The sequence below is a fragment of the Lepus europaeus genome, chromosome 3 (assembly GCF_033115175.1).
Source record: "Lepus europaeus isolate LE1 chromosome 3, mLepTim1.pri, whole genome shotgun sequence".
NCBI lineage: Eukaryota > Metazoa > Chordata > Mammalia > Lagomorpha > Leporidae > Lepus > Lepus europaeus.
Window position 1 is genome coordinate 34435964 of NC_084829.1, and position 23607 is coordinate 34459570.

Consider the following 23607-nt stretch of genomic DNA (forward strand, 5'->3'; position numbering starts at 1 on the left):
CTGCTGTACCAAATGTCTGCCCCTGCAATGTCTTCTGAGTCCAATTTGGTACAAGTACGGTCAACCTGTTTTAAATTCACATAACCATAAACGCTCTCACATTTCCAAGTTATTCATAGGACCATTACTGGGAAATTAACCAAACGCTCTGCTGAAATTCAAGTGCACCATGTCCAGACACTTAGTGGAACTATTTCAAACAGGAAAGAGATCGATCCAGCAGGAATTATTATTTGTTCTGCATCCATGTCCCATTTCACTTGTGGCACTTCATCACAGGTCTCCAGGCAAGCTCACTCCCGTGGTTGGGACGTAAATCCACCAGGGACAGGAGGTTCTGGAAGATGCTCCTACAGTCCTGTTTCTCCCAGGCCGTGTTCACTCTTCACACCCAGCTGCCCTGCGGAGCCTGGCTGCTGCAGTTCGGGTATTAGTCTTGGGCATCCCTTAAAGGTCTTTGTGTTACAGGGTTGGCCCCCAAAGCCTTAGGTTAACCATGCCAAGAGGGTGGGAGTTAGTCCAATCACCGCGTTTTCCGCAGGGCCTTTGGGAAATGGTTAGATTGGATTCAGTTGTAAGGGGACGGTCCCACGATGGATGTACTACGGCTTTATAAGGAGGGGCAGAGATAGGCCCTGTGCTGCCTCGGGGCCCTGCCAGCTAGAGCAGCGTCCTCAGATGCTACGCCAGTGGGAACTGCCACAATCTCTTTATGACTTTGGCCTCCCTCGGGTATTTTGTTGTCGTGGTGAAAAGCTAATACAATGAGAAAGCCCCCGGAGTCCCCGTCCTTGACCATGCAGAGGCCAGTGCTTGGCCAGCTGAGTTCTGTCCCATAAGTGAATTACGGAGTGAATGCAGTGGGTCCTGACTAGCCTGTCTTAAAAAAAAGAAAAAAAAAAAAAAAAGAATGAATAGAGTAGAAAATACCAGCAGGGGCCAGTGCTGTGGCGAAGCGGGTAGAGCTGCCATTTGCAATGCAGCATCCCATATGGGGTCCCGGCTGCTCTGCCTCTGCTTGGGAGAGCAGTGGAAGATGGCCCAAGTTCTTGGGCCCCTGCACCCGCGTGGGAGTCCCAGAAGAAGCTCCTGGCTCCTGGCTTTGGTCTGGCCCAGCCCTGGCTGTCACGGCTATTTGGGAAGTGAACCAGTGGATGGAAAATCTTTCTCTGTCTCTCCTCTCTCTCATTTATTCAAATCAATAATTTTAAAAAAATCTATCAGCGAGCTCTGTAGGTAGCGAGAGTACGTGTTACTTTATTACATGTTCTGTTATAAATTGCAGGCAAATGCACTGGTTTACCTTCTATAGAGTATTTCTTACTGTGCCTCTTAATCAAAAAAGTTGGAAAGCAACTGGCATAGTGAGTCAGCTAGAAGTGGGCTCAGCCATGAGACGTTGGACCCCTCTAAGGATCTTTCTCGCCGATAAAACCTGACTGTAATATCTACCTCCCTGGGCTGTTAGGAGCCTACAAAGAACCACGTGCGGATCGCTGAGTCCAGCACCCGGGAGGGGAGGTGCTCAGAGAGTGGATATGATTTCCTAGCTTTGAAGATATGCACACATGGCCTTGTTTCTCTCCATCCCTGGGGCTATTAATTTCACTTCCCATTTTCTATTTTCAGCTGTGCGGAGCCGCAAGTCTGTGGCTTTCTAGCAATCCTGGGTTTTATGGATATTATCTCTCGCGTCTCTGAGGGTTTCACAAGGCTCATAAGCCTGCACGCCCCGCAGCTTGATGCCCGCGCTGCCTGCAGTTTGAGGGGCGGATGAAGCGCTCCGCGTGCCCAGCCTTTCCCTAGCTGCCGGAATCGGCCTTCCGGGCCTCGTGGTTCCGGGGAGGGGGGGGGGGGGCAGCGAAGGTGAGGCTTTCATTCTTCAAATTAGACTCTTTTTTCTCCTGAGGAGGGCAGCCCTCTTCCTGCAGGTCCTCCCGACGTTGCAAGCTCTTCCCCGCTTGCCCTCGCGGCTCTGAGGCGCTCCCTGCGCCGGGTCCTTACCGTGGGCACAGGTGCGCTCGCACCGCTGCCCTGTCCCTCGAGCGAGGGGGTCGCCCCACAGCCCTCTCACCTGGGGGCTGGAGCAACCAGCCTCGGGGTGGCCCAGCTGCAACCCCTCCCCGGGCAGCCGGGGAAGGGGCGAGGCGGACCGTGGACCCCGCCTCCTCCCGGGCGCAGCTGCACCGCCGGCCCCTTGAGGGCACGTGAAATCACAGCGGGGTCGGCTCGCGCCAGCCTCATGGACTACTCGTTCACAGCCAGTGCCGCCACGAGGACTGGAAAACGGCCCTGCTCACACTGCTCCTGCGATGCCTGGAAAAGTTCGGATCAAGCACCAGGTGAGAGGCTGGATGGCCGGAAGGAGAATCTTAACTGGCGTGGAAGCTTAGCCTCACCGCGTCCCACATGGGAGTGCCCGGGGTCAACCCCAGCCCTGGCTGCAGCTTCCTGCTAACGAAGACCCTGGGAGGCACCCACTCAGCCCACGTGGGAGACCCAGCTGCAGGAGGCTTTGTCCTGGGAACTGAATCGGCAGACTGGAGCCAATTCCCTTGCTCTCTCTCTCAAATAAATACTTTTTTTTTTTTTTTTTTAAGAAGGCTCTAACACTGGATGAAAGAGTTTATATAGAGAGTGGGGGATGAAACCGGGATTTAAGACCTAGAATGAGGGGCCTGTGATGTGGCAAAGTGGGATAACGCCCTGGCCTGAAGCGCTGGCATCCCATGTGGACGCCGGTTCTGGTCCCGGCTGCTCCACTTGGGATCCAAATCTCTGCTGTGGCCTGGGAAAGCAGTAGAAGACGGCCCAAGTCCTTGGGCCCCTGCACTCGCGTGGGAGACCTGGAGGAGGCTCCTGGCTTCGGATCGGCGCAGCTCCGACCACTGTGGCCAGTTGGGGAGTGAACTAGTGGATGGAGGACCTCTCTCTCTCTCTCTCTGCCTCTGCTCTCTCTGTGTGGCTCTGACTTTCAAATAAATAAATAAATCTTAAAAAAAAAAAAAAAGACCTTCAATGAAGCGAAGTTTGCTTCCAGCAAAAGTCTGCATTTCAAGGCTTCCCTACTTTATCGCTTCTCAGCCTTTTGGCTAAGATCAAGTGTAGTCTCTGTTCAAGGTTTCCCTACTTTTACAAACAGGAAGGAACTGCTCTGTTTTTAATTTTCAGACTACATATTTAGTATCTGGTGTCAGGAGAGTGGCAGAGGCCTGGAGCATCCCAGGGTGAGAGGCCCACTCCTCCCCGACTGGTTTCCTCATGCCTGGCCGTGGGACCTTCCCTGCCCACCCTTCACACTTCCCAAATAAACATCACTCAGAAGAGTGATGCTTGTAATCAGAGTATCAGTAGGCCATCAAGCAGATTCCCCAGATATTCTCAGAGTATACACCCTTTTCAGCAATCCCATTAGCAGGAGAATTTAAATGATTGTTTGATTAAACAGGGTCTTTCAAGGTGGCACAGTGGGTTAAGCTGCCCCTAGGGATAACCAGCATCTCCCACTGGAGCGCCGGTCTGAGTTCCTGCTGCTCCACTTCCAGTCCAGCTCTCCACTGAGCACCTGGGAAGCATCAGTACTCGAGGCCCTGCCACCCACATGGGAAACCCAGAGGGAGCTCCTGGCTCCTGGCTCCCGGCCTGGCCCACTCCCAGCCATTGCAGCCGTTTCGGGAGCGAATCAGCAGATAGATCTCTCCCTGCACATGCTCCCCACATAGGATCTCTGTCCTTAATGTGTTTTACCATGAGAGTTAACGATCACACTACTAGTCAAACAGTACTCTATATCTTGTGCGGTTGTGTGGGTGCAGTCTGTTGAAATCTTTGCTTAGTATATACTAAGTTGATCTTCTATATATAAAGATAATTGAAAATGAAACTTGATGAAGAGTGGGATGGGAGAGGGAGTGGGAGATGGGAGGGCTGCGGGTGGGAGGGAGGTTTGGGGTGGGAACCACAACAATGCAAAAGTTGCACTTTGTAAATTCACATTTATTAAATAAAAATAATAATAATAAAAAAGAAGATCTCTCCCTGTCAGTCTGTCTTTCAAATAAATAAGTTCTCCTTCTCTATAACCTTGCCAAAAAAATATGTTCATAAAGTATTTTAAGTCAGCGAGCAGAACCCTAACCCTGAAAATATTTACAAAAAACATACTAGTAACTGATCAGCAAATAAAACTCATTTTTTCAATATTCTTTTCATTCTGACTACAATATACACGCTTACACAAGGTCATGACATGGAAAATGAGCCTCTTCAGATATCCCGTTCCCCAGGCAAACCCAGAAATAACCGAGTGCCTGGCCCATGTTATGGGGAGAGAAATGTCTGCATAAATTCACATAACCATAAACCCCATCACTCTCCCAGACATGCATGTCACATGGATAAGTAAAGACATTTGCTTCCGTTGGGTGGTTTGAAATACAGCCCACTGTGGGAGGGCAGAATGGGATGGACGGGCCTCTGCTACCTATCGGGGGTGGCGCACTTCCAGCCCCTGTAGCATTTCTGCTTGGGTTGGTCAAGAGAGAAGGAACGGAGAAGGGGAGTGGCTGGGAGATGGCAAGTGATGGCTGTGGTGACAGCAGAGGCCCCCGGAGGCGAACCTAGGGAGCAGAAGTAATGGGGGAGAAAGGGTGGCCGAGAGCCCTTCCTCAGTGCCTCCAGGCGGTTGGGGAGGGGTATGGGGGCAGGATGGGGCTTGCTTATCAGGTCGGGAGCAGCGGCCTCCCACGTGCCCTGGGGACACCCCAAACTGGAAAGGAGTGAGGCCCCGACCCTGAACACAGCTGATTCTTTCTCCCCACCTTCCCCTGCACTCCCTGTCAGCCATGTGTTAGGTCACTGTCTGCCATCGCAGGGTGGTGGTGATGGGCACTGCACAAATGTGATGGAAGACTAGGAGACCAACTCACATAGGGCTGCAGGCATCACGGAAAGTCCTTTTGAAAAACTCATGTAATCCTCGCCGCGGCTCAATAAGCTAATCCTCCGCCTGCGGCGCCGGCACACCAGGTTCTAGTCCCGGTCGGGGCAACGGATTCTGTCCTGGTTGCTCCTCTTCAAGTCCAGCTCTCTGCTGTGGCCCGGGAAGGCAGTGGAGGATGGCCCAGGTCCTTGGGCCCTGTACCCCATGGGAGACCAGGAGAAGCACCTGGCTCCTGGCTTCGGATCAGCGCAATTTGCCGGCCGCAGCGCGCCGGCTGCAGTGGCCATTGGAGGGTGAACCAACGGCAAAAGGAAGACCTTTCTCTCTGTGTCTCTCTCTCTCTGCCTGTCAAAAAAAAAAAAAAAAAAAAAAGAAAGAAAAAAAGAAAAACTCATGTATAAGCCTCCTCCAGGGGCTGTCCCTTTTCATCCCAGTGTTGCTGTCTTCAACCACTTGGGGAAACTTGGACAGTTCTGGCCAAGGCCTGTTCCCAAGCCTTCCTTCTAGTTCTCTTTTGTTCAAGGCAGTTACCTCAATCCACATTGCCCAAAAGCACACCACCTGCGTAGGTTCCTGTTTTAGGACCCTCTGCTGAAGAGCTGGGGTGGGCTTCTGCCACAGGGGATCCGGGCATTGGCCTTGCTGCTAAGCCTAAGGTAGGTGCCCAGCGCCCAACAGGAAGCCTGCCTCTCCTCTCTCTTGGAAGCCTCGGAGGTGGGTTGGGGTTGGCTACAGAGGACAAGCTTACTGTGGGAAAAGTAGGGGTGGCTGTAGGGAGAACTCACTGTTGGCGTTTCCTGGAGAGCCACTGTGTCCTCCAGGGACCACGCGAGGATGAAGGCAGCGTGGAGCGCCACAGCCACAGACCAAGGCGACCTGGAGCCCCCAGAGCTAGAAGAGGCAAAAGGACTCTCCCTCGAGTCTTTGGGGCGTGGCCTGCCAGCACCTTGCTTTTGAACTTCTGAAACCGTGGACAACAAAGGAGTCCCCTCATGACTGCCTAAGGTACTGACAGCCCCTAAAAGTTCTTTGCCTGCATGCTGCAACCAGTCTTGTAACTGGAACCTGCCCGCACAGGTCAACCAGGCAATAATGTTAAAGGACACACCTCCGATGACGTCGCAGCAGCCGTCTTTGCGCATGGGATGTACGTATAGCCAGGATTTGTCAGGGCGCATGCTCAGAAGACTTTCCCCGCCCCGGTCCTCCGCACTCACCCGGTTCCGCCGCACGCCCTAATTCCATAAATTCCCGAAGCCCTCTCTGTACGGGGCGCTTGGTCTGGGCCTCGACTCGACCGACGGGGTCGGTGGCTAACAGGAAGTGCGCTGTCCCTCAGAACGCGGACCCGGGGTTGTTACCGCAGTGTAGGGCGGGCAGGGGGACCTGGGCCTGCCGTGTCTGGACCCCAGAACCAGGAGAGTGAGCTGCTCTTGTCTTAAGCCATCCTGGCTGTGGTCGTTTCTTACAGGGGCCCTTAGGAGGTTGGGCAGCCCTGGCATATCTGCTACACTGGCGTCGCTCTGCGATTGCTCCGCAAGCGAGGGTGACGCCTCCCTTGAACCTGGGGAACCTGGGGCTCTCTCCCCTGAGCCAAATCTGGCTGGCCGCGTGCTTTCGGAAGGCCAGCTGTACGGGCCCCCAGCCCTGCTTATTCAAGTTCTCAGTCGGGGATGGTTACGAGGGAGGCTGCACGGCCCACAGGGCCTGAGGCGTGGACTTGGACGCAGTAGGGCCACAGCCTGCCGACCCCTGCCTGGGATCCATCGCTGCAAGCGAGGGCCTGGTCTGCGCAGGTCTCTCCATGCATTCCGGGGCAGGGTAACCGGCGACTCCGGCCCCCCTCCCGCTGACCGCGCTCACGGCTCAGGGGGTTGTAACTGTGTGACTCCTGCCACGGGACTGGAGCTCTCCGTGATTATCAGCGACCCTTCTTCCCTCCGCCCTCCTGGACGGGAGTCTCTGAGGATTAAGGCTGGTGCTCCACCTGGAGGCTCCCCTCTCTGCTGGTCCTGGCACCAGCCGCTGGAGGCTTTTCCATATCTGTGGGGTTCTCTTTTATTTCTTTATTTTCATTTTACTTCAAAGGCAGTGAGAGAAGTCTTCCATCCACTGGTTCACTCCCCAAATGTCCCCAGTAGCTACGCCTGGGCTAGGCCAACACCAGGATCCTGGAACTCCATCCAGATCTCCCACAAAGGTGACAGGGACCCAAAGACTTGAACCACCATCTAGCATTCTCCTATAAATCTTTTTTTTTTTTTTAATCTGTTTGAGAGGCAGAAAGAGACAAAGAGAGACAGAGAGAGTGCTCATCCCCTGGTTCTGCCCACAATGGCCAGGGCTGGACTGGGCTGAAACCGGAAGCTGGGGACTTAATCGGTATCTCCCACTTGAGCCATCGCTACTGCCTCCCGGAGTCTGCACTGACAGAGCTGGAGTTAGGAGCTGGAGCAGGAGCCAGGTAGCGAGCTCAGGTTCCCAGACGTGAGACAAGGACGTCCTCGCTGGTATTGTAACCGCTGGGCCAAACGCCCGTCCACCTCTGGCATTCTTCAGACTTCTCCCCGGTAGGAGCACGTTGTGGGCGACGCCATGAGGCAGGCCCGGGAAGGACCCCTCCCCAGAGTGAAGGTGCTGGTGGAGCCACATTTGGTGCACGGGTGCGCGTCTTTCCGGTGTGAGGTCCGCGGTGCATGCTACGCCCAGTATAGCAGGGAAAAGCGTGCTCCCCCGTGCTTGCTGCAGGAGTCGGGTTTCTCTCGGGAAAACCTGCGGCTGAGTTGCCACGCTTTCTCATGCGCTTGCCTCCACCTGGCTCCTCCGGGCTGCAGAGGAGACAGAGCGTCCCTCTCCAGGGCGGGACAGCTGGCAGGCAGCAGCTGCGACTGCCCCGCACATCCCCTTATTAATGCACCCACCACTGCTTGTGCTTTCCTGGGCTCCCAAGATTCTGCAAAATCGGTCTTGGGGGGAGGGGGTGTTCCCAATGCCTTGCATTGCCACTCAGTGTCCTCAGGCATGGCCTGATCCCCATTCTGCACACGAGTGGACTTGGGAGCAGAAAAATCAAGTGCAACAGGAAGGGCCTGGAGCTGCAGGGCCCTTAGTAGTAAGGGTAAGGACTGGGGCCAGCAGGCAGGGGCTGCTGAGTGCTCTGGTGGTGTGGGAGGGGGACGGGCAGGGTGGGACCTGGGGGATCCATGGAGAGGCCGCTGAGATGAAGTCAGTCCCCAGAAGGAAGGACGAAGAAGGCTGCCGGTGCCACCGCCGCATCAGCGCCCCGCCTCATCTGAGCCAACCTCTGTTCCGGATTCTCCTGGAGGTTTCCATCAGGCTGCCACCTGCTAGCTTAGAGCACAGGCTCATCTAAACCAGTCTTCTGCCTTGGGTTCAACTTTTTTTATTATTATTATTTTTTATTTGAGAGGCAGAGTTACAGACAGGGAGAGGGAGAGACAAAGAGGTCGGTCCTCCATCCTCCGGTCCACTCCCCAAATGGCCACAATGGCCAGAGCTGGGCTGATCCAAAACCAGGAGCCAGCAGCCTCTTCTGGGTCTCCCATGTGGGTGCAGAGGTCCAAGCACCAGGCCATCCTTGGCTGCTTTCCCAGGTGCATTAGCAGAGAACTGGATCAGAAGTGGGGCAGCCAGGACTCATGGGATGCCAGTGCCGCAGGTAGAGGCTTAACCTACTACCCACAGCACGAGCCTAGGTTCAACACTTTAAATGGCATGAGGAGGAGCTGCCACAAGGGGACTCCTGTCACTCAAGGGGGCCTGTGAAGGCCTGCAGGTCCAGAACCCATGAGGCCTCCTCTTATGCCAGCTGAATGATCGGAGAAGAGTTGGGGGAAAGGACACTCTGTTCCTAGCTAACAGAGAGGGACGACAGTGGACCAACAGTAGCTTTGGCCCTTCCATCCTCGGGAGCCAGGGTGGCGGGGCAGGTGCCGGAAGAGCTCCCTGACAAAGCCGGGACTGGCAGGGCCGCTTTCTGAGGGCCACAACCTCAGGGCAGGCAGTGAAGGGAGAATCTCGGCAGGGCAGGGCCTCAGGAAAGCACAGCTCCCTGGGGAGCCAGGAGAAGCCAGCACAGGAAAGCTGCCCGTTTTCCGTCAGTACCGGAACCCAGCGCTAGCAGGAAGCAGGAGTAGCTCCCTTCTCATCAGGGGGGTCCGTGCAGCCTGCAAGGACTCAGAAACCTCCCAACCTCATTCAGCAGTGACTTAGTTAGCAGTGGGTGGCAAAGCCAAGCTGACCAGCAAACAAGAGGCGGGGGAGCAAGTCTAGGGAGACCCTTCTTCCAGCAGAGAGGGCCTGCGGGGTGGGGGTAGGGGTGGCGCCAGGGAAGGAGCTGTGGTTTGTGTGGGACTCAGGAGGGAAGGAGGTTTCTATGTTGGAACCCTGGTCCCCGGTGTGGCCATTGCTGAGACAGGGCAGACCCTGGTGCCCGGTGGGAGGTAATTGGGTCACTGGGGCAGCTCAGAGGGGTTAATGTTGAGCAGATGCTGGTTAGCTCCCAAGAGAGTAGGTAGTTACAAAAGAGCGAGGCCGGCCCGCCCCACCTCTGGCTTCTTGTCTATGTGATCTCTCTTTTTTTTTTCCTTAAGATGTATTTATTTATTTGAAAGGCAAAGTTACAGAGACACAGAGAGAAAGAGAGAGAGAGAGAGTTCTTCGATCCACTCCTCAACTGGCTGCAACGACCCACCCGAAGCCAGGAGCCAGCAGCTTCTTTCTGGGTCTCCCATGCAGGTGTCTGCTTGGCTCAGACAAGGTGGGCCATGTTCTACTACTTTCCCAGGCCATAGCAGAGAGCTGGATGGGAAGTGGAGCAGCTGGGTCTCGAACTGGCACCCATATGGGATGCCGACACTGGAGGTGGAGATTTTACTCGCTGTGCCACAGCGCTAGCCCTTGATCTCTCCCTCTTGCACGCACTCTGCCATGTTGTAACCCAGCCAAAGGGGCCCTCACCAGAGACCAAAGAGATAGGGCTGCCTGGTTTTGGACTTTCAGTCTCCAACTCTGTGAGCGAAATAAACATCTTTATAAAGCACCCAGCTTAACATATTTTCTTATAGGGACAAAACCAGAGTTACACAGACCGGATGGAATGGATTTGGATGGCCGGGCAAGATCATGGATGGTGGGAAGGACAGCAGCAGGGACCCAGCTGTTCCAGCCCCATCGCCAGGGCTGCGCTGCCCTGTGTAGGCGAGCGAGGGCGCTGTAGGGCCAGGCCTGGCAGAGGCTGGGGAGAAAAGTCGGAGTTACACAAGGCAAAAAGCCAGGCCCCTAACAAACTCCCACTGACCACACACAGGGCAGGAACAGGTACCGGAGGGCGTGGGTGGCCCTGCAGTTCTGAACCTGTCCCAGCACGAGAGGTAATCATCTGCCTGACATCCCTCACGCGGGAGAACAGGTCAGCTTCACTCATGAGTTTTCACCACCACCACCCACATATGTCCTTGCCTTCTGAACACAGGCTGTTAAAGACGGGAGGAGGGAAAAGTTTCGTTAATGATGAATCCTCATTGACCCAACAGATTCTGGAGTACCTGTATGGCAAAGACTCACCGAGACGTGTCCGTGATGGAGTACGTTGCTGGACGTGAAAACAAGGCTCAGCTCTGTCGTTTTTTAAAAATATATATATATTCGGACATGTATAACATTTGATGAATTTATTCTAAACTCTTGGAGGCATTCTCTTTCCACATTGACTTAGAAAAAAATTATTTATTTATTTATGTGAAAGGCAGAGTTACAGAGAGAGAAGGAGAGATAGAGAAAAAAAAATCTTTCTTCTGCTGGTTCACTCTCTAAATGACCCCAAACAGCCAGGGCTGGGCCAGGCTGAAGCCAGGAGCCTGGAATCCCATCCAGATCCTCTACAGATGGCAGGGGCCCAAGCACTTGGCCCATCTTCCACTGCTTTCCCAGGTGCATTAGCAGGGAGCTGGATTGGAAGTGGAGCAGCCAGGACTCGAACACATATGGGATGCCGGCACCACAGGCACAACTTACCCCACTGTGCCATAATTCTAGCACCCACATTGATTTTATTTTTACACAAAGAACTTCCATAATCAGAAAACCAAATTTTCTTTCAATGTCTACATTGTGCCAAAATATACATACAAGCCACCAATGAGCCAATTTTTTAAATTAGTCTATTTTTAAAAATATTTAATTTATTTATTTTAGAGGTAGAGTTACAGAGAAAGGGAGAGAGAGAGAGAGAGAGGTCTTCCATCCGCTGGCTCACTCCCCAGATGGCGGCCACAGATAGAGCTGAGCCGAGCCCAAGCCAGGAACCTGGACCTTCTTCCGGGGGGGTCTCCCACGTGGGTGCAGGGGCCCAAGTGCTGGGGCTCTACTGCTTTCCCAGGTGCACCGGCCAGAAGCTGGATCAGCAGTGGAGCAGCCCTTATGGGAAGCTGAGGGTTGCAGGCGGTGGCTCCTTGTTTTTTTTTTGTAACAGCCTTTCTGAAGGTTGTGCGGAGTGTGGCACTGGGGTTTTGCTTTGGTTTCTCTGAGGAAATCTTTTCATGTGCTTCTTGGCCATTTGCATTTCTTCTTCAGAGAAATTCAAGTGCTTTGCTCAATTTTTAACTGGGTAAATTTTGGCTGTTGTTGATGTTGCAGAAATTCTTTACATATTCTGGGTATCTTTCAAATTAAAAAGAATGTATTTGAAAGGCAAAAGGAGGGGCGCTGTTGCCCAGCGGGTTAATGTGCTGGCCTGAAGCGCCAGCATCCCATATGGGCGCTGGTTCGAATCCCGGTTGCTCCACTTCAAATCCAGCTCTCTGCAATTGCCTGGGAAAGCAGTGGAAGATGGTCTAAGTGCTTGGGCCCCTGCACTCACATGGGAGACCCAGAAGAAGCTCCTGGCTCCTGGCTTTGGATCAGCACAGCTCTGGCTGTTGCCGCCATGTGTGGGGAGTGAACTGGCAGATGGAAGACCTCTCTCTCTCTCTCTCTCTCTCTCTCTCTGCCTCTCTTCTCTCTGTGTAACTCTGACTTTCAAATAAATAAATATATTAAAAAAAAAAAAAAGAAAGGCAAAGGGAGGGAGGGAGAGAGAAGAAAGAGAGAGAGAGAGAGAGCGTCGGAGATCTCATTTACTGTTTCATCTTCCAAATGCCTGCAATAGCGAGGACTATGTCAGGATAAAACCAGGAGTTGGGACTCCATCCAGGTCTCCCACATGGGTGGCAGGGCCCCAAGTCCTTGAGCCCTCATCTGCTGCCTCCCAGGGTGTGCATTAGCAGGAAGCTGGTTCAGAAGTGGAGCTGGGGCCGGCGCCGCGGCTCAATAGGCTAATCCTCCGCCTTGCGGCGCCGGCACACCGGGTTCTAGTCCCGGTCGGGGCACCGATCCTATCCCGGTTGCCCCTCTTCCAGGCCAGCTCTCTGCTGTGGCCAGGGAGTGAAGTGGAGGATGGCCCAAGTTCTTGGGCCCTGCACCCCATGGGAGACCAGGAGAAGCACCTGGTTCCTGCAATCGGACCGGCGCGGTGCGCCGGCCGCAGCGCGCCTACCGCGGTGGCCATTAGAGGGTGAACCAATGGCAAAGGAAGACCTTTCTCTCTATCTCTCTCTCTCTCACTGTCCACTCTGCCTGTCAAAAAAAAAAAAAAAAAAAAAAAAGAAGTGGAGCTGGGATTCCAGCCCCGGAACTCCAGTATGGATGTCAGGCCTCCCAAGCAGCGGCTCAACCTCCCATACCAAATATAGACCCTCCAAAGTGTCCTCTAATTCCATCTTTCCATAAACCTCATGAAGTACCCCCCCCCCGCGCGCGCCCTTTTTTCCCCACAAAGAAGAGTAAACTTTAGAAAAGTGAGAAGACCAAGGAGAAGCAGTCCAGGCTGCCAGGCGGGACGTCTGCGGGGAGGTGAATGACGGGGAGAGCCCCCTGGTGGGCTCCTCGGGCACCACCATTCTGTAAAGAATGACGTTCAGGTGAAAGCTGCCACCCGCCTCACTGCACCCCCCTGCGCATCAGTTCGAATCCTGGCTGCTCCACTTCCGATCCGGCTCTCTGCTAATGGCCTAGGAAAGCAGCAGAAGATGGCCCAAGAGCTTGGGCCCCTGCACCCATGTGGGAGACCCAGATGAATCTCCTGGCTTCTGCAACCACTTGTGGATGGAAGATCTCTCTCTCTCTCTCTCTCTCTCTCTCTCTCTCTCCCTTCTTCTACTCTCTCTGTAACTCTATCTTTCAAGCAAATAAATAAATGTAAAAAAAAAGGTAGTTGGGTCCCTGCTGCCCATGTGGGAGACCTGTTCTGAGGTCTCAGCTGCCAGCTTTGACCTTGGCCCAGCCCTTGCACTTTCATTCATTTGGGGAGTGAACTGACAGCTGGGAGTTGTCTCTGTCTGTCTGTCTTTCTAAAAAAAAGAGATGTTTATTTAGATGCACACAACTTTGCAATTCGTACACAGCGTTTCATAGCACATCCTGGCACAGCCTTCTGACATGCTGTCACTGCTGCTCAGCCACTGCTTTGCACGCTTCTCTCCTGCACGCGGCACGCACTGGTGACACCCCCCCCCCCCCAGTATCTCTCCCTCTCACTATCTTTTTCTGAGAGAGCACACACTTCTTTATTTTTTAAGTTTATTTATTTGTGTTTGAAAGGCAGAGTGATAGAGACGGGGAGAGAAACTGGAGGGGGAGCAGATATCTTCTATCCGCTGGTTCACTCCCCAGATGCCTGCAACAGGCAGGGCTGGGCCAGGCCACAACCAGGAACCAGGAGCTCCAGCCACAGCTCCCATGTGGGTGGCAGGGACCCAAGTACATGGCCTGTCCCCTGCTGCCTCCCAGGGTGCAGCATTAGCGGAAGCTGAGTCGGAAGGAAGTGGGGCTGGACCCGAGTCCAGGCACTCTGACAGGAGATGCAGGTGTCTAGAGCCGGTAGCTTAACTGGCTACACTACAAGACCTGCCCTGGTTTTCTCTTGCTAATTTGTGTATTGTTGCAAGAGTCTGGTCCCACTACAAACTTATGAGGGTTGAAGAAAAATTATTGTATTTTCTCCCCTTTCACATCAACTGGGTGTCGTACAGCTCAACTCAGCACTGCCGCTATCTATCCAGAGGCAGCGTCGGGTCACGTGGGCTCCGCTCCCTACGGCTGCCCCCGCTCCTGAAGCCAGTCCGATGCAGGCTGTGAGCTCCGCAGCAGACCGAGTGGCTGGAAGTTTCCACACCTCCCTCGTGGGGTTGATCGTTCGCTAGACTTCAGAACTCAGAGGTCACCTTGCTCACATTTGTCCACTTATTCATTTATTTATTTGAAAGAGTTACACAGAGACAGGGAGAGACAGAGACAGGGAGAGACAGAGACAGAGAGAGAGACAGAGACAGAGGTCTTCCATCCACTGGTTCACTCCCCAAGTGGCCACCACAGCCAGGGCTGGGCCAGGCTGAAGCCAGAAGCCTGGAAATCCATCCGGGTCTCCCAGGTGGATGCAGGGAACCACGCACTTGGGCCATCCTCCGCTGCTTTCCCAGGTGCATTGGCAGGGAGCTGGATCAAAAGCGGAGCAGCTGGGACTTGAACCTGTGTTCAAATAGGATGCCAACGTTGCAGCTAGTGGTTGAATCCACTATGCCACAACACCAGCCCCTATCCACTTATTTAAAAAAAAAAAGATTTATTCGTTATTTATTTGAAGGCAAAGTAGAAAGGCTACAGTTAGGGAAGAGCCACCCGGACAAGACACACAGGGCAGGGGGTTGTGGGGAGGAGTACACAGCTTCTGCCCCTCGAGGTGCTACCACGTGCTCATAGCTGGGCAGCTCTCTGAATCCTGCCCTTCTGCGTTCTGATGGAGACTTCGCAACTGGGGCTCTATCCCTAATGCTTTATGATGTAGATTGCAGACACTCCCAGGCCCTGGGCTCCCCCAGTCTCTCAGTCTCCCTCCCTTAGCTGAACGTTTCTTGGCGCATCCACCTGTTCTTGTTGTTTTCCATCCACTGGTTCACTCCCCAAATGGTTGCAATGGCTGGAGCTGGGCCAATCCGAAGCCAGGAGCCAGGAGCTTCTTCCAGGTCTCCCATGCGGGTGCAGGGGCCCAAGAACTTGTGCCATCTTCCACTGCTTTCCCAGGCCACAGCAGAGAACTGGATCGGAAGAGGAGCAGCGGGGACTCAAACTGGCATCCATATGAGATGCCGGCACAGCAGGCGGCGGCTCAGCCTGGTATGCCACAGTGCCGGCCACAAATCAACCTGTTTTTAAAATTAGCTCACTGAAGAGAGGGAGTGGTAGAGCCGGCCCCACAGGGCCCCTGATCACGAGGCTCATGAGGTCATCTCCCATGTAGATAGCACCCTGGCGTGCGGCTCTTGTCCTAAGGGTTCTCCCAGGAACCCCAGGCCCTGAGCGAAGCAAACACCACCAGACTGACCATTATCAAAATTCCCAAAAGGACAGGACATCACCGACCCATGGAAGGGGACTGGGAGCACTGTGGCCCACCCAGGACCTGCTAACCACACACCTCTCACCCCGCTGTCAATCTAGAGAAAACTCCCCCCTAATGCCTGGGGGAGCCTGAGAGCTCAGCCATCGCTGTGTGGCTCCTTGCTCTGTGCTTTGCAATGAACCTACTTTCTCCCACCCCGATGGCAGCAGTCGGCTGGCCACAAGTCAGATGAGCAGACCTGAGTTGGGGGTTCTAGAATGATCCCACTAAGGAGGCATCGTTGATGAACTCACTGGCGATTGGTGAGCTGCTCAGCCTCAGCTCCTGTCTGCTCCCCCAGAGGGAGAGCGGGGTTGGAAGGTCCAGGCCTCCAGTCACTAGGCTGAGTCCCAGGCACCAAGGATTCAAATCAATGCTCTGGGGCCCGGTTCTGTGGCGCAATAGGTTACAGCCCTGGCCTGAAGGGCCGGCATCTCATATGGGTGCTGGTTCTAGCCCCGGCTGCTCCACTTCTGATCCAGCTCTCTGCTATGGCCTGGGAAAGCACTAGAAGATGGCCCAAGTCCTTGGGCCCCTGCACCGGCATGGGAGACCCGGAAGAAGCTCCTGGCTCCTGGCTTTAGATCGGTGCAGCTCTGGCCATTGTGGCCAGCTGGGGAGTGAACCAGCGGATGGAAGACCTCGCTCTCTGACTCTACCTCTCTCTGTAACTCTTCCAAATAAATAAAATAAAAATTTATTTATTTTATTTATTTATTTATTTATTTATTTTAATTATTTATTTATTTTTTGACAGGCAGAGTGGACAGTGAGAGAGAGAGACAGAGAGAAAGGTCTTCCTTTTGCCGTTGGTTCACCCTTCAATGGCCGCCGTGGTTGGCACGCTGCGGCCGGCGCACCGTGCTGATCCGAAGCCAGGAGCCAGGTGCTTCTCCTGGTCTCCCATGCGGGTGCAGGGCCCAAGCACTTGGGCCATCCTCCACTGCACTCCCTGGCCACAGCAGAGAGCTGTCCTGGAAGAGGGGCAACCGGGATAGGATCGGTGCCCCGACCGGGACTAGAACCCGGGTGCGGCCGGCGCCGTGGCTCAACAGGCTAATCCTCCGCCTTGCGGCGCCGGCACACCGGGTTCTAGTCCCGGTTGGGGCACCGATCCTGTCCCGGTTGCCCTTCTTCCAGGCCAGCTCTCTGCTGTGGCTAGGGAGTGCAGTGGAGGATGGCCCAAGTCATTGGGCCCTGCACCCCATGGGAGACCAGGAGAAGCACCTGGCTCCTGCCATCGGAACAGCGCGGTGCGCCGGCCGCAGCGCGCTACCGCGGCGGCCATTGGAGGGTGAACCAACGGCAAAAGGAAGACCTTTCTCTCTGTCTCTCTCTCTCACTATCCACTCTGCCTGTCAAAAAAAAAAAAAAAAAAAAAAAAGAACCCGGGTGCCGGCGCCACAGGCAGAGGATTAGCCTAGTGAGCCACGCCGGCCAATAAAATAAAAATTTAAATAAGTGAATGAATAAGTCAAATCAATGCTGTGATAGGAAATGGCAGCATCACAAGCGGTGGCTTAACCTGCTGTACCACAACACTGGCCCCAGTGTATTTATTTTTACTTTCTGGAACAGAGAGAGAGAGAGAGAGAGAGAGATCAATCTTCCATCCACTGGTTCACTTTCCAAATAGCCTCAATAGGTGATGGGGCCAAGAACTTGGGCCACTACCTGCCGCCTTAGCAGGGAGCTGGATCAGAAGCCAAGGGAGCAAGAATTGACCCAGCACTCCCATACGGGATGCAGGCGTCCTGAGCAATAGCTACCCCCCACCCCAAGATTTTACTTCTTTATTTGAAAGGAAGAGTTACAGGGAGAGAGAAAGAGACAGCAAGATCCTCCATCTGCTAGTTTACCCTCCCAATTGGCCGCAACAGTCAGGCCTGAGCCAGGAGCTAGAACTCCCTGCCAGGGGAAAGTCCGCTACGCTGGAGCTGGTGGTATTTCAGGTAGCAGCTTAACCCGATGCACCACAGCGCCAGCCCCAGGCAGCATCTTAACTGCATCTACGTAAATGCCCCCTGGCTCCTGGCTCGCTTCAACTGGCAGAATAAAGAATTCCCTCAGCTTTAAGCCCTGCACACACACACACACAGTACACCTGTCAGTTATGCTAGCTAGCCAATGAGTTATTTTGGTGTCGTCTCCAGTCCCTGTCTTCTTTTTATTTTTTTAAAGATTTATTTATTTATTTGAAAGTCAGAGTTACTCAGAGAGAGAAGGAGAGAGAGAGAGAGAGAGAGAGAGTGAGGTCTTCCATCCGCTGGTTCACTCCCCAGTTGGCTGCACCTGCTGGAGCTGTGCTGCTCTGAAGCCAGGAGCCTGGAGCTTCCGCTGGATCTCCCACACAGGTGCAGGGGCCCAAGGACTTGGATCATCTTCCACTGCTTTCCCAGGCCATAGCAGAGAGCTGGACTGGAAGCTGAGCAGCCGGGGCATGAATTGGTGTCCATATGGGATGCTGGCACTGCAGGTGGTGGCTTTACTCGCTACGCCACAGCGCTGGCCCCTCCAGTCCCTGCCTCTAAGGAAAGCAGTTTTGAGATGACCGACGTCCTGCCTGTTCCTTCCTTCTGCTGTCTATAAACCATCCACTGTCCACTGTCCATTGTCCACTGTTCATTGGGACACGCACTCTGTTTTATGGGATGAAGTGTTGCCTGGTTCTTGGATAAATAATAAAGTCAATTAAGGTCTTTGAATTGTTACAACTTTGCCCTTGACACTAGTAGAAGGAAATCCAGGTGGCAAATTGTTTTTGTATGATTATTTCCTTTTTCATGGAACACAGTCTCTTCTGATCTTAGGTAAACCTGGACATAGCTTCCATCTATACAGAATGTCAACTATTTAAGGTGTCCGAATGGGGCCCAGCGCTGTGATGCAGCAGGTTAAGCCACCACCGGTGCTGCTATCAGCCCGTATGAGGGCTGGTTTGTGTCCCAGCTGCTCCACTTCCAATCCAGCTCCATGCTAATGTGCCTAGGAAAGCAGCGGAAGATGGCCCAAGTGCTTGGGCCTCCATACCCATGCGGGGCTCCTGGTTCTTGGCTTCTGCCTGGCCCAGCCCCAGCTGTTGCATCTATTTGGAAAGTGAGCCATCAGAGAGTCTCTCTCTCTCTCTCTCTCTCTCTCTCTTTCTCTCTTTCTGTCTCTCCCTCTCTCTAACTCTGCCTGTCAAATAAATAAATAAATCTAAAACAAAAAAATGTTTAATGAGTCACACATACTTATATTAACTTTTCCAAAGATATTAGGCTTTTAAAAATTATTTCTTATAATATCTTACCTTATGTCCCATATTATCAATCATTCCTTATATGATAAAACATCATTTTTAATTACTGTGCTTTTTCAAAGATATCTAAACCCTATAAATAATCTGGAATAGGTCAGATCCCAGACATACTGAATAAGCAATGTTCTATATTTTTAGAAATGCTTTCAAAGATTCGTCATATAAAGAATTTTTAAATGTTTTTTTAATGCACACAGTGGTCAAGATTGAAAAGGCTTGAAGCTAGGAGCCTGGAGCTCAGTCCAGGCCTCCCATGTGGGTGACAGGGATCTAAGTGCTGAGGGGTCACTGCTGCCTCCCAGGGTGTGCATCAGCAGGAAGCTGGGTTGGAAGTGGAGCCGGACTTGAACCTGGGCACTCCAGCATGGGCTGTAGGCATCCCAAGCTGCAACTTAACCACGGTGCCAAATGCTTGTGCCAGAAGAATTTATTAGCCAGGCTGTAAAAGCACAGATCACAGTGGAAAAAAAAATATTTGACCTGGCCAGCGCCGCAGCTCACTAGGCTAATCCTCTGCCTTGCGGCACCGGCACACCGGGTTCTAATCCGGGTCGGGGCGCCGGATTCTGTCCCGGTTGCCCCTCTTCCAGGCCAGCTCTCTGCTGTGGCCCAGGAGGGCAGTGGGGGATGGCCCAAGTGCTTGGGCCCTGCACCCGCATGGGAGACCAGGAGAAGCACCTGGCTCCTGGCTTCGGATCAGCGCGGTGCACCAACCGCGGCGGCCATTGGAGGGTGAACCAATGGCAAAGGAAGACCTTTCTCTCTGTCTCTCTCTCTCACTGTCCACTCTGCCTGTCAAAAAAAAAAATCATTTGACCTTTTATATCAACATTAGTGATTTCTGCTCAATCAAGAGATTGTGGACAGGTTAACAGGTGCCAAAACAAGAGGAAAAACACAGTATTTAAAACTTATCAAGCAAAAGGCTCTATACTGTAGGAGTGCATTTATATATGAACTGTTCAGAATAAGCAAATCCATGGAGACAGACAGTAAGTTAGTGGTTGCCGGGCTTGGGGAAAGGAGAGGATGGAGTAGATGTGAGCATAATTGGGGCAATGAAAATGCTCTCCAATTAGATGCTGGGAGGCACAGTGTTTGGCTTGGCAGCCAAAGCACAGGTTGGGAGGCTCACAGCCCATATCAGAATCCGTGGGTTCGAGTCCTGGCTGCTTTCCTGCTTCATGCGCACCCTGGAAGTGGCAGGGCACTCCACAAATAGTGGAGTCCCTGTCACCCACGTGGGAGATCTGGATTGAATGCTCTGCTCCTGCCCTGGCAGCCGGGGACATCTGGGGAGTAAATCAGTGGGTGGGAGCGCGCACTCTTCTCTCTTTCTCTCACTGGTGAACAAATAAAAATAGATTTTTTTTTTTGGACAGGCAGAGTGGACAGTGAGAGAGACAGAGAGAAAGGTCTTCCTTTGCCATTGGTTCACCCTCCAATGGCCGCCGCGGCCAGCGCACCGCACTGATCCGAAGCCAGGAGCCAGGTGCTTCTCCTGGTCTCCCAGGGGGTGCAGGGCCCAAGGACTTGGGCCATCCTCCACTGCACTCCCAGACCACAGCAGAGAGCTGGCCTGGAAGAGGGGCAACCGGGACAGAATCCAGCGCCCTGACCCAGACTAGAACCCGGTGTGCCGACGCCGCAAGGCGGAGGATTAGCCTATTGAGCCGCGGCGCCAGCCAAAAATAAATTTTTTTAAAAGATTTATTTATTTATTTGAAAGGCAGAGTTACAGAGAGAGAGAGAGAGAAAGAATCTTCCTTCACAGTGTCTGATTCACTCCCCAAATGGCCACAACAACCAGGGCTGGGCCCAGCTGAAACCAGGAACCAGGAACCAGGAACTCCACCCACATCCCCCACGAAGGTGCAGAGGCTGTCCTCTTGGTACTTGGTACTTGGGCCTCCATCCTCCACTGCTTTCCCAGGCCCATTAGCAGGGGGCTGGACTTGAGGTGGAGCAACCGGGACTTGAACCAGCACTCATGTGCAATGCTGGCATCGCCAATGGCAGCTTCACCCGCTGTGCCACACCGGCCCCTTCCTTGTTGCTTTACGGCTGTCTCTTCCCTACTTTCTACCTGCTGAAGTTTTCCGTGGCGTACACCCACATTCTACCCACTTTCTCCCAGATGGGAGGCTCAGAGGGTCCAGAGGTCCAGCAGCTGCTGGCTGCTCAGATCCTGTGCAGAGTCTCCAGGCCAAAGAATAAAGCTAATCCAGCCGTGCCCTGGCTGAGCTACCTGGCCCAGGATCATTGGGGAGTGAAGCAGCAGACGGAAGCTCTATCTCTCCATCTGTCTCTGTAACTCTGCCTTGCAGAGTCAATTTAAAAAAAGCAATCAGGATGGATCTTAAAGACACAGTACTGAGTGAAAAGGAGAGAGATGATATAACTGGAATTTTTAAACTAAAAATACGCACATGAATGCCATTAGCACAAATACACATACAAAATAAAATCATATTTTTAAACATTTATTTCATTTATTAAAAGGCAGAGTTACTGAGAGAGAGAAAGAGAGGTCTTCCATCCGCTGGTTCACTCTCCAATTGGCTGCAACGGCTGGAGCTGTGCCAGGCCAAAGCCAGGAGCCAGGAGTTTCTTCCGGGTCTCCCATGTAGGTGCAGGGGCCCACGCACTTGGGCCATCCTCTGCTGCTTTCCCAGGTGCATTAGCAGGGAGCTGGATTTGAAGTGGAGCAGCCAGGACACAAGCCAGCATCCATATGGGATGCCGGCACTGCAGGAGGTGGCTTTACCCTCTATACTACAATGCCAATCCCTAAATCCTATTTTTTAAAATTCCATTGTTTAGGCATGCCAGCAATACTTACCACATTAGTAAATACTGATATTAACTACTCCTTGGAAAATAATTACTTTGATTCCGAGCTATATTTCCTTTGTTTGGGGTTAACATATGCAGTGATGCACAAGTGCGGAAAACTGGATGACAGGAGAGCAAGCATCCGAGGGATCGCAGTACTGCCCTGAGGGGCGGGGCTGGGGACTCTATTTTGTTTTCTTCTTTGTCTTCCTTTATTAACTGAATTTTTTACTGTTTGCATGAACTTATTTCATAATTTCCAAATTATTAAAACAAAACAAATCCCCCAAACAAAAGTTCACCTTTCTTAAGACCAATGAAAACAATTTGTAATTAAAATGAGAACACGATTTAAGCTGTCTTTTGCATGCAGCTAAGTTAAAATGTCTACACTGGCAATCAACGCCAGGAGAATTCTCACAAACGTGGTGTTGCAAGAAAGAAAAATAAAGTCAAATGAATGACTGTGTGAGGCGCTTCACCAACATCAAGGAAAATGTGTATCACAAAAACCTATGCGTGGATTCCAAATTGTTTTTACGCCTAAATAAGCTTATATTTTAATTCCATTTTCCCCTAAACTTCTTGAAGCTCCCTTGTATGTATATGCAAGAGACAACCATGACGCTGTTGGGGTGCCGGTCCATGGCACAGTGGGTAGGGGCACTCAGGACTCTGACAGTGCCGGGAGGTCTCTGTCACATCACTCACCCGCAGAGCTCCGGGGAGACCTGGACAGGATTTGGGGACTGTCTTTGCTGCAACGTGGAAAGCTGCTGTGCAGCCGATCGTCCTGGAGCAGGCCCAGATACGCATTAACAGCTTGCTAGTTCCAGTCGTTCAGTGCCCTCTTGAAACATTCTATAATACAGTTTGATTTCCTACACACTTCCTCATAGGGATCCTGACCAAAGTACATGTTGAACTTGCTGAACTGTCTTTTTAACTTCATTTCTTTAAAGATTTACTTGCTGGAAAGGCAGAGTAAGAGAGAGAGAGAGAGAGAGAGAGAGAGAGAGTCCATCCATTGGTCCACACCCCAAATGTCCCCAGCAGCTGGGGCTGGGCCAGACCAAAGCCAGGAGTCTGGAACTCCATGTGGGTCTCCCACATAGATGGCAGGGGCCCAGGTACTTGGGCTAGCATCTACTGTTTTCCCAGGCACAATAGCAGAGATCCGGATTGGACATGGAGCAGCTAGGACTTGAACCTGCGCTCATATGGAATGCTGGTATCACGGGGCAGTGGCTCAACCCACTGCGCCACGATACCAGCCCCAGGCTAAACTGCCTTATCTGCTTGCCAGATAGACTTCTCATGGTGAATTGGCACACTGGTTAATTATAACAGCTTGGGAATGTCCAAGAATGGGGAATCAGTCAGGAACAAAACTCATCACAGTGCACGTGTACAACAGAAGACGGTGCAGCCACTGCGAGTGATGTGAAGAAATAGATAACGCCATAGAAAAATGTTCACAGTAGGAAACGTTTAAAAATCAGGTTACAAAGCAGATGTATCAGATGATCCCAGCTGCATTTAAAAATACACACGAGCACACTCAGAGAAAAGGAAGCTGGCAGAACCCTTACTAAACATGACTTATATCTCAGAATAGAATTGGACATGACTTGTTTTATAATTTGTCTTTATTTTTCTCTGTTTTCCAAAACTTCCATAATGAACAATTATTTCTATAATCAGATAATAAAAAGTAAGTTTTGAAGACCTTTATTCAGAGGCCAGCATTGTGGCGCATTGGATTAAGCCACCGCTTGCAATGCCAGCATCTTATATCAGAGCACTGGTTCGAGTCCCAGCTGCTCCACTTCCGATCCAGCTCCCTGCTAACGCAGTTGGGAAAGCAGTGCAAGATGACCCTAGTGCTCAGGCCCCTGCTCCCACATGGGAGGCCCAGATGGAGTTCCAGGCTCCTGGCTTCAGCCTGGCCCACCTGCAGTCATCCCCATTCGGGGAGTGAACAAGCAGACGCCTCTGTCTCTTCTGTCTCTCTCTCTCCTCTCTCTGCCTTTC

The 23607-nt window shown here is 52.5% G+C and overlaps 1 pseudogene; it reads left to right on the forward strand.

Annotated features, from left to right (window-relative positions):
* Positions 1-3072: 3072 nt before the first annotated feature.
* On the forward strand, positions 3073-3181 carry LOC133757178 (U2 spliceosomal RNA; annotated as a pseudogene).
* Positions 3182-23607: the final 20426 nt, after the last annotated feature.